This window comes from Anomaloglossus baeobatrachus, chromosome 5 (assembly GCF_048569485.1).
Source record: "Anomaloglossus baeobatrachus isolate aAnoBae1 chromosome 5, aAnoBae1.hap1, whole genome shotgun sequence".
In the NCBI taxonomy this organism is placed as follows: Eukaryota; Metazoa; Chordata; class Amphibia; order Anura; family Aromobatidae; genus Anomaloglossus; species Anomaloglossus baeobatrachus.
Window position 1 is genome coordinate 323,152,104 of NC_134357.1, and position 10,178 is coordinate 323,162,281.

Below are 10,178 nucleotides of genomic sequence, written 5' to 3' on the forward strand. Positions count from 1 at the left end.
CTACACATCAGACTCCCACCACTCACAGGACCCCACCAAACACCGGACCCCCACCACAAAGGGGATATCCACCACACACAGGATCCCCCACCACAAAGGGCATATCCACTACACACAGGATCCCTCGCTACAGATCAACACATCAGACCCCCACCACTCACAGGATCCACACCACACACGGAGCCCCCACCACTCACAGGATCCACACCACACACGGAGCCCCCACCACTCACAGGATCCACACCACACACGGAGCCCCCACCACTCACAGGATCCACACCACACACTGAGCCCCCACCACTCACAGGATCCACACCACACACTGAGCCCCCACCACTCACAGGATCCACACCACACACTGAGCCCCCACCACTCACAGGATCCACACCACACACTGAGCCCCCACCACTCACAGGATCCACACCACACACTGAGCCCCCACCACTCACAGGATCCACACCACACACGGAGCCCCCACCACTCACAGGATCCACACACGGAGCCCCCACCACTCACAGGATCCACACCACACACGGAGCCCCCACCACTCACAGGATCCACACCACACACGGAGCCCCCACCACTCACAGGATCCACATCACACACCGAGCCCCCACCACTCACAGGATCCACATCACACACCGAGCCCCCACCACTCACAGGATCCGCACCACACACCGAGCCCCCACCACTCACAGGATCCGCACCACACACCGAGCCCCCACCACTCACAGGATCCGCACCACACACCGAGCCCCCACCACTCACAGGATCCGCACCACACACCGAGCCCCCACCATTCACAGGATCCGCATCACACACCGAGCCCCCACCACTCACAGGATCCACACCACACACCGAGCCCCCACCACTCACAGGATCCACACCACACACCGAGCCCCCACCACTCACAGGATCCACACCACACACCGAGCCCCCACCACTCACAGGATCCACATCACACACCGAGCCCCCACCACTCACAGGATCCACACCACACACCGAGCCCCCACCATTCACAGGATCCACACCACACACGGAGCCCCCACCACTCACAGGATCCACACCACACACGGAGCCCCCACCACTCACAGGATCCACACCACACACAGAGCCCCCACCACTCTCAGGATCCACACCACACACTGAGCCCCCACCACTCACAGGATCCACACCACACACGGAGCCCCCACCACTCACAGGATCCACACCACACACGGAGCCCCCACCACTCACAGGATCCACACCACACACGGAGCCCCCACCACTCACAGGATCCACACCACACACAGAGCCCCCACCACTCACAGGATCCACATCACACACCGAGCCCCCACCACTCACAGGATCCACATCACACACCGAGCCCCCACCACTCACAGGATCCACATCACACACCGAGCCCCCACCACTCACAGGATCCACACCACACACCGAGCCCCCACCACTCACAGGATCCACACCACACACCGAGCCCCCACCACTCACAGGATCCACACCACACACCGAGCCCCCACCACTCACAGGATCAACACCACACACCGAGCCCCCACCACTCACAGGACCCCCATCACACATCGGACCCTCAACACTGACAGGATCCCCCACCACACACCGGACCCTCACCACACACAGGATCCCCAAGCATTCCCGGACCCCCAGCACTGACAGAACCCCCAGCACTCACAGGACCCCCACCACCCACAGGACCCCCATCACACAACAGACCCCACCACCTACAGGATCCCACACCACACACTGGATCCCCACCACTCACAGTATCTCCCACCACAATGCATGGATGGAACCCAAAGTCCTGTGGCATTGGTGCACTTGGGAGTATGGACACAACTGCTCCAATCACAGGTAGTAGGAGTGATGGACGAAGAAAGGATTTTTAGTCCAGCACCTGAAGATGGTTGATTGTAGTTCCAGAATATTCAAAGACTTGATAAAATCATTCATGTTTTATTGGTGTATAAAAATACAAATCATTAAAATCATTGCGTATTACGCGTTTCAAGCCCAAACAGGGCTCTTACTGCTAGCTCTGAGCTCCCGGGAACCGGCCCGCTGACTGTCCGTGCACTGATCATCTAATCAGCCACAGCTAATCCAAAGGTGAGCTGAACCTAAAACCCCTTTTCTTCGTCGCTCTATTGGGAGACCCAGACAATTGGGTGTATAGCTACTGCCTCCGGAGGCCACACAAAGTATTACACTTAAAAGTGTAAGGCCCCTCCCCTTCTGCCTATACACCCCCCGTGGGATCACGGCTGCTCAGTTTTCATGCTTTGTGCGAAGGAGGTCAGACATCCACGCATAGCTCCACTGTTTTTAGTCAGCAGCAGCTGCTGACTATGTCGGTTGGAAGAAAAGAGGGCCCATACTAGGGCCCCCAGCATGCTCCCTTCTCACCCCACTTTCTGTCTGCGGTGTTTGTAAGGTTGAGGTATCCATTGCGGGTACGGAGGCTGGAGCCCACATGCTGCTTTCCTTCCCCATCCCCCTCAGGGCTCTGGGTGAAGTGGGATCTTACAGGTCTCCAGGCACTGAGACCGTGCTCCATCCACAGACCCAGAGAACCTGCTGGATATGGAGCTGAGTATCGTCAGGGACAGGGCCCTGCTACATTAAGGTACTCTGTGTCTCCGTACACATCGCGCACACACACACCAGCATTGCTGGGAGCGCGGAGCGCTTGTGCTTTTATTCACTGCAGCTTAGCTGAGTGAATTTATGTATTAGGAACTGCCGCGCCGGCCGCTGCTGGGTGTTTTACACTGTGGCGCGGCTGGGACTTGTGGTGCGCCGGGGACTTCCGCGCTGGCCGTGCATAGGACGGCCGCGCTTATTACTCGAGTCCCCGGCTTTGCGGCCTAGTTTTCGTTTCGTTCCCGCCCCCAGCCCTGCCAGTCAGGGGAGGGGCGGGACGCTGTACAGAAAGTCAGCGCCGAGAGCTGGAGTCTGCTTTGCATTCTCCAGCCCCCTCACTGGACACAGTGGGACGCCAGTTTCCCGCTCTTGTCTGGGGCACGCCCACGGCCCGCCCCTCTTCACAGGACGCCGGCGGCCATTCCTGCATGCAGTCCGAGCTGGAGAAGGGAGACAAGCTCTGGGCAACCAGTCACAGGATTCTGGCGACCACACACCCGCCTTTGTGCGGGCGGTAAGCAGCACCTGAAGTGCTGACCCCACTAATGCCGAAGTGGTCATTTGTACTTTATGCTTGTATGCTATACACTGCACTGTACGGTCGCTATTCTTGGATATATACCCTCCTAGATGGCTAGACAAGAGCAGCAAAAAGCAAGGGTGCTAAGGCACAAGCTTTCTATGCTGCGTGTATTGCATGTGCTGAAGTGTTCATTTGTACTTTATGCTTGTATGCTATACATTGCACTGTACGGTCGCTATTCTTGGCTATATACTATCCTAGATGGCTTGACAACAGCAGCAAAAAAGCAAGGGTGCCAAGGCACAGGCTTTCTACGCTGCTTGTACTGCATGTGATACCGTTCCACCGGCAGGTTCCACTGACCCCCATTGTGTGCAATGCTCCCCTGTAGCACTCGCTCAGCCGGGGTCTCTGCTAGAGGTGGCCAAAGGAACCACCTGTGAACCCTGTCCAGGGAAAGGGACGGAGTGGCAGTTTCGGCTGATAGATTGTCTGTGACTATGACTAACATCTTAGAGACTTTGCAGTCCAGACAGACCATGGGCAATGTTGATTCAATGCTCCCGGGCCACCCTCATTTGGAACAAATCAGTGCTCCGGGGAGCTCCCATGCATCCCAGGGTGAAGGCTCTGACACGGACAACAGTCCCAGACAGCCTAAGCGAGCTCGCTGGGAGCGGCACTCGGCTTCATCACTGGTCAGGGTCCCAGCAGGAGGACTCTAATGATGAGGCAGACGTAGCTGATCAGGACTCTGATCCTGAGACCGCTCTCAAGCCGGATACACCGGATGGTGACGCCATGGTGAATGATCTTATAGCGTCCATCAATGGAATGTTGGATATTTCTCCCTCAGCTCCTCCAGTGGAGGAGTCAGCTTCACAGCAGGAGAAATTCCATTTCAGTATCTCAAGCGTAAATTGAGTACTTTTCTGGCCACTCTGACTTCAGAGAGGCAGTTCAGAAACACCACGCTTATCCAGATAAGCGTTTCTCCAAACGTATTAAGGATACAAGTTATCCCTTTCCACCTGACGTGGTCAAGAGCTGGACCCAGTGTCCAAAGGTGGATCCTCCAATCTCCAGGCTGGCGACTAGATCCATAGTTGCAGTGGAAGATGGGGCTTCCCTTAAAGATGCCACTGACACAGATGGAGCTCTGGTTGAAATCCATCTATGAAACTATCGGCGCGTCGTTTGCTCCAGCATTCGCAGCCGTATGGGCACTACAAATTAGTTCAGCTGGTCTGGCACAGATTGACATCGTCACACGTACATCTGTTCCGCAAGTAGCGTCCTTAACCTCTCAAATGTCTGCATTTGCGTCTTACGCTATTAATGCTGTCCTGGACTCTACGAGCAGTACGGTAGGGGCGTCCGCCAACTCCGTGGTTGTACGCAGAGCCTTGGGGTTAAGGGAATGGAGGCAGATGCTGCTTCCAAAAAAAGTGCTTAATTGCCATTTTCTGTGACAGACTGTTTCGTGAGAGATTAGATGAAATCGTTAAACAGTCCAAGTCTAAGGATTCTTCCTTACCCCAGCCCAAACCTAACAAACCCCAACAGAGGAGGGGACAGTCGAGGTTTCGGTCCTTTCGAGGCTCGGGCAGGGCCCAATTGTCCTCGTCTAAAAGGACTCAAAAGGTTCAGAGGAGCTCAGATTCTTGGCGGGCTCAGTCACGCCCAAAGAAGGCAGCCGGAGGAACCGCTACCAAGGCAGCTTCCTCATGACTGTCGGCCTCCTCTCTCCGCATCCTCGGTCGGTGGCAGGCTCGCCCGCTTTGGGGACATTTAGCTGCCACAGGTCAAAGACCGTTGGGTGAGAGACATTCTGTCTCAAGAGTACAGGATCGAGTTCAGTTCTCGTCCTCCGACCCGATTCTTCAGAACTTCTCCACCTCCCGACCGAGCCGGTGCTCGTCTGCAGGCGGGTGCTCTCTAAAGGCAGAAGGAGTGGTGATCTCTGTTCCTCTCCAGGACCAAGGTCACGGTTTTTACTCCAATTTGTTTGTGGTGCCACAAAAGGGACGGGTCTTTCCGTCCTGTTCTAGACCTAAAAAACTGCTCAACAAGCATGTGAAGACCAGGCGGTTCCGGATGGAATCCCTCCGCTCCGTCATCGCCTCAATGTCTCAAGAAGAGTTCCTAGCATCAATGGACATGCTCCAGAGCACCAGCGTTTCTACGCTTCGTTATAGGAAACGAACACCTTTGGTTCGTAGCCCTGCCTTTCGGGCTGGCGACAGCCCCACGGGTCTTCACCAAGGTCATGGCTGCAGTAGTAGCAGTCCTGCGCTCTCAGGGTCACTCTGTGATCCCTTGCTTGGACGATCTACTCGTCAAGGCACCCTCTCAAGAGGCATGCCAACACAGCCTGATCGTTGCGCTGGAGACTCTCCAGAGTTTCGGGTAGATCATCAACTTTTCAAAGTCAATTCTGACCCCGACCCAATCGCTAACATATCTTGGCATGGGGTTTCATACTCTATCACCGATAGTGAAACTTCCGCTGGGCAAACAGCGTTCACTTCAGACAGGGGTGCAATCTCTCCGTCAAGGCCAGTCGCACCCCTTGAGACGCCTCATGCACTTCCTAGAGAAGATGGTAGCAGCATTAGAGGCAGTCCCTTTCGCGCAGTTTCTTCTGCGTCCACTACAAGGGGACATTCTCCGCCAATGGGACGGGGAGTCGACGTCCCCTCGACAGGGACGTTTCTCTTTCTCAGGCGGCCAAGGAGTCTCTTCGGTGGTGGCTTCTTCCCACCTCATTGTCTTCAGGGTGGGGAGCAATTTTTCTCCTCCACAGGGCTCAAGGTACGTGGACTCAGCAGGAGTCCACCCTTCAGATCAATGTTCTGGAAATCAGAGCAGTGTATTTTGCCCTACGAGCCTTCCAGCAGTGGCTGGAAGGCAAGCAGATCCGAATTCAGGCGGACAACCCCACAGCGGTGGCATGCATCAACCACCAAGGGGGGACACGCAGTCGGCAAGCCTTCCAGGAAGTCCGGCGGTTTCTGACGTGGGGGGAAGACACGGCATCCACCATATCCGCAGTTCACATCCCGGGCGTAGAAAACTGGGAAGCAGACTTCCTCAGTCGCCAGGGTATGGACGCAGGGGAATGGTCTCTTCACCCGGACGCGTTTCAGGAGATCTGTCGCCGCTGGGGGATGCCGGACGTCGACCTAATGGCGTCCCGGCACAACAACAAGGTCCCAGCTTTCACGGCATGGTCTCACGATCACAGAGCTCTGGCGGCGGACGCCTTAGTTCAAGATTGGTCGCAGTTCCGGCTCCCTTATGTGTTCCCACCTCTGGCGCTGTTGCCCAGAGTGCTACGCAAGATCAGGTCCGACTGCCGCCGCGCCATCCTCGTCGCTCCAGACTGGCCGAGGAGGTCGTGGTTCCCGGATATGTGGCATCTCACGGTAGGACAACCGTGGGCACTACCAGACCGGCCAGACTTGCTGTCTCAAGGGCCGTTTTTCCATCTGAATTCTGCGGCCCTGAACCTGACTGTGTGGCCATTGAGTCCTGGATCCTAGCGTCTTCAGGATTATCTCAAGAGGTCATTGCCTCCATGGGATAGGCTAGGAAACCAAGCTCTACCAAGATCTACCACAGGACGTGGAAGATATTCTTAGCTTGGTGCTCGGCTCAGGACGTTTCTCCCTGGCCATTGGCATTGACTACTTTCCTTTCCTTCCTGCAATCCAGGTTGGAAAAAGGTTGGTCGCTCGGCTCCCTTAAGGGACAAGTCTCTGCGCTCTCTGTGTCTTTTCAGAAGCGCCTGGCCAGACTCCAACAGGTACGCACGTTCCTGCAAGGGGTTTGTCAGATCGTCCCTCCTTACAAGCAGCCGTTAGAGCCCTGGGATCTGAACAGGGTTCTAATAGCTCTCCAGAAGCCGCTTTTCGAGCCTATGAGGGATGTTTCCCTTTCTCGCCTTTCACGGACAGTGGCCTTTTCTAGTGGCGGTCACGTCTCCTCGGAGAGTGGCCAAGCTAGCAGCGCTGTCTTGCAAATCTCCCTTCCTGGTGTTTTCACCAGGACAAGGTGGTTCTGCGCCCGATTCAGGAGTTCTCCCTAAGGTGGTATCCCCCTGTCATCTCAATCGGGATATCTCCTTACCGTCTTGTCATCCAGTTCATCAATGTGATCGGGATTTGCTTTTGTTGGATCTGGTGAGAGCTCTCAGAACCTACTTTTCCCGCACGGCGCTCCTGCGCCGCTCGGAGGCACTCTTGTCCTTGTCGCTGGTCAGCGTAAGGGGTTGCAAGCTTCCAAATCCACCCTGACTCGGTGGATCAACGAACCAGTTCTTGAAGTCTACCGTTCTGCGGGGCTTCCGGTTCCCTCAGGGCTGAAGGCCCATTCTACCAGAGCCGTGGGTGCGTCCCGGGCATTACGGCACCAGGCTTCGGCCCAGCAGGTGTGCCAGGCGGCTACCTGGTCGAGTCTGCACGCTTTTACCAAGCATTATCAGGTGCATACCTATGCTTCGGCGGACGCCAGCCTAGGTAGAAGAGTCCTGCAGGCGGCGGTTGCCCCCATGTAGGAAAAGGCCATTTTACGGCCTATCACGAGGTATTATTTTACCCACCCAGGGATTGCTTTTGGACATCCCAATTGTCTGGGTCTCCCAATAGAGCGACGAAGAAGAAGGGAATTTTGTTTACTTACCGTAAATTCCTTTTCTTCTAGCTCTAATTGGGAGACCCAGCACCCGCCCCTGTTTTTTTTGGGGTATACATGTTAGTCATGTTGAATGGTTTCAGTTCTCCGATATTCCTTCGGATTGAATTTGCTTAAACCAGTTTATTGGCTTTCCTCCTTCTTGCTTTTGCACTAAAACTGAGCAGCCGTGATCCCACGGGGGGTGTATAGGCAGAAGGGGAGGGGCCTTACACTTTTAAGTGTAATACTTTGTGTGGCCTCCGGAGGCAGTAGCTATACACCCAATTGTCTGGGTCTCCCAATTAGAGCTAGAAGAAAAGGAATTTACGGTAAGTAAACAAAATTCCCTTCTTATCTTGAGTAGGAGTGATGGTCGGACATGCTCACTAGTCACCCTTCCACATAGGGGTCTTTGGAGCCCCCTCTTGAGGTGGGTGGGTCTGAGCATCCGTATTGCAGCAATCATACATTTATCATCTAAGAAATTATTTTCCTAAAAGGAAAAAAAAGAGGGAGACAGCGTGGTGCTGATCTAAGGGTAGTAGGGGAGATATATGGAAAGGGTTGGATGTAGAATGCACCTTTTGGGTAGTGCACAAGAGCATGTATAAAGGTGGTCAGATTATACCTCTTATGTATTGTAAATTTGAAATATGCTTTATACCTGATGAAGGGTCTGCTGTAGCCGAAACACATTGTATTTTATCAAATATATTTCATCATTACTGCATCCTCATCTTGGATCTTCTGTGGGAGCGCCTGTTGGGGTAGTATACACTTAGCTAGATGATAAATGTTAAAGAGGTTATCCGGCTTATTTTGACTTTTTTTCATTATTACCCTATTGGGCTACATTGGGGCAGGTAAGTAAATAGTGAGCACTTACCTGCCCTGCTGTCAGCCCCTCTCCCCGGCTCAGAGTGGTCATGTGACCTCTCCTGCCACGATTTTGCTACTTCCGGTCATTTCATGTCAACATGGGCAGGACCATGTTGACATGCAAATCTGGAACAGCTTGTTGCCGCCCTGCTGGGCTGTTACAGTGCGTGGAGTCACCGCCCCCTTCCCTGCACCCTCCCACGCATTCCCTCGCACCCAGTACTCTCCCCGCCCACAGTGTCACCGCCAGCACTGGGCCCCCTGCTTACAGTGCTTAGGATAGCAGGAGTGCCCGTGCAGTCTGTTTCCCGCGCCCTGCCAGCCCCGCGGCTGCTCGCACTGCAGTGTATCAGCACCTTCCCACAGTGCGTGCAGCCGCGGTGATGACGAGCGCTGCTGTCAGGAGCTTAGATGAGATCATTACCTGCTGTGACGATCTCCTCTGCCGACGTCACCGCTGTCACTGCCTTCTATGCCCGCCGCGTTCTCACGTCACGTCTCGCGGGCGGCCCGAGACTGTCACTAGCGGTGACGTCACGGGCTCTCGCGATACTGCTGAGAACGCGACGGGCATAGAAGTCAGTGGCGGCGCTGATGTCAGCAGTGCAGGAGATCGTCACTGCAGATAATGATCTCATCTAACCTCCTGATGGCAGCACTCGTCATCCCCTGCAGTGACCTGGGCTATTGATGTTAGCTCAGGTCACTGCACTGCTCTCCCAGCCAATGGGGAACATTCTGTTCTTCATTGACTGGGACAGTGACTATGGTATGGATTGTTGTGGGACCCCCTTATTGGATTACGCCGGACCCTGATTTTATTGTTCTTTTCAATAAATTGGTGAAAGAGGGAATGTTTTGGGGAGTGTTTTTTCAAATATAACTTTTTTTGTTGTCTATTTTTTTTTTTTTTACTACTGACTGGGTTGGTTATGTCGGGTATCTGATAGACGCATGACATCACCAACTGCTGGGCTTGATGCCAGGTGACATTACACATCCGGCATCAACCCAGTATATTACCCCGTTTGCCACTGCACCAGGGCAACGGGATGAGTTGGGGCGAAGCGCTAGGATTGGCACATCTAATGGATGCGCCACTTCTGGGGCGGCTGTGGCCTGCTATTTTTAGGCTGGGGAGTGTCCAATAACAGTGGACCTCCTTAGTCTGAGAATACAAGACCACAGCTGTCCGCTTTACCTTGGCTGGTGATCCAATTTGGAGGGGACCCCACGTTTTTTTTTTTAAATTATTTATATAATTTAAAATAACAGCGTGAGGTGCCCTCTGTTTTGGATTACCAGCCAAGGTGAAGCTGCCAGCTGTGGTTTGTAGACTGCAGCCGTCTGCTTTACCCTAGCTGGCTACAAAAGATAGGGGGGAGTACACATCGTTTTTTTTAAATTATTTATTTTTTGGCTAAATACAAGGCTAAGCACCCTT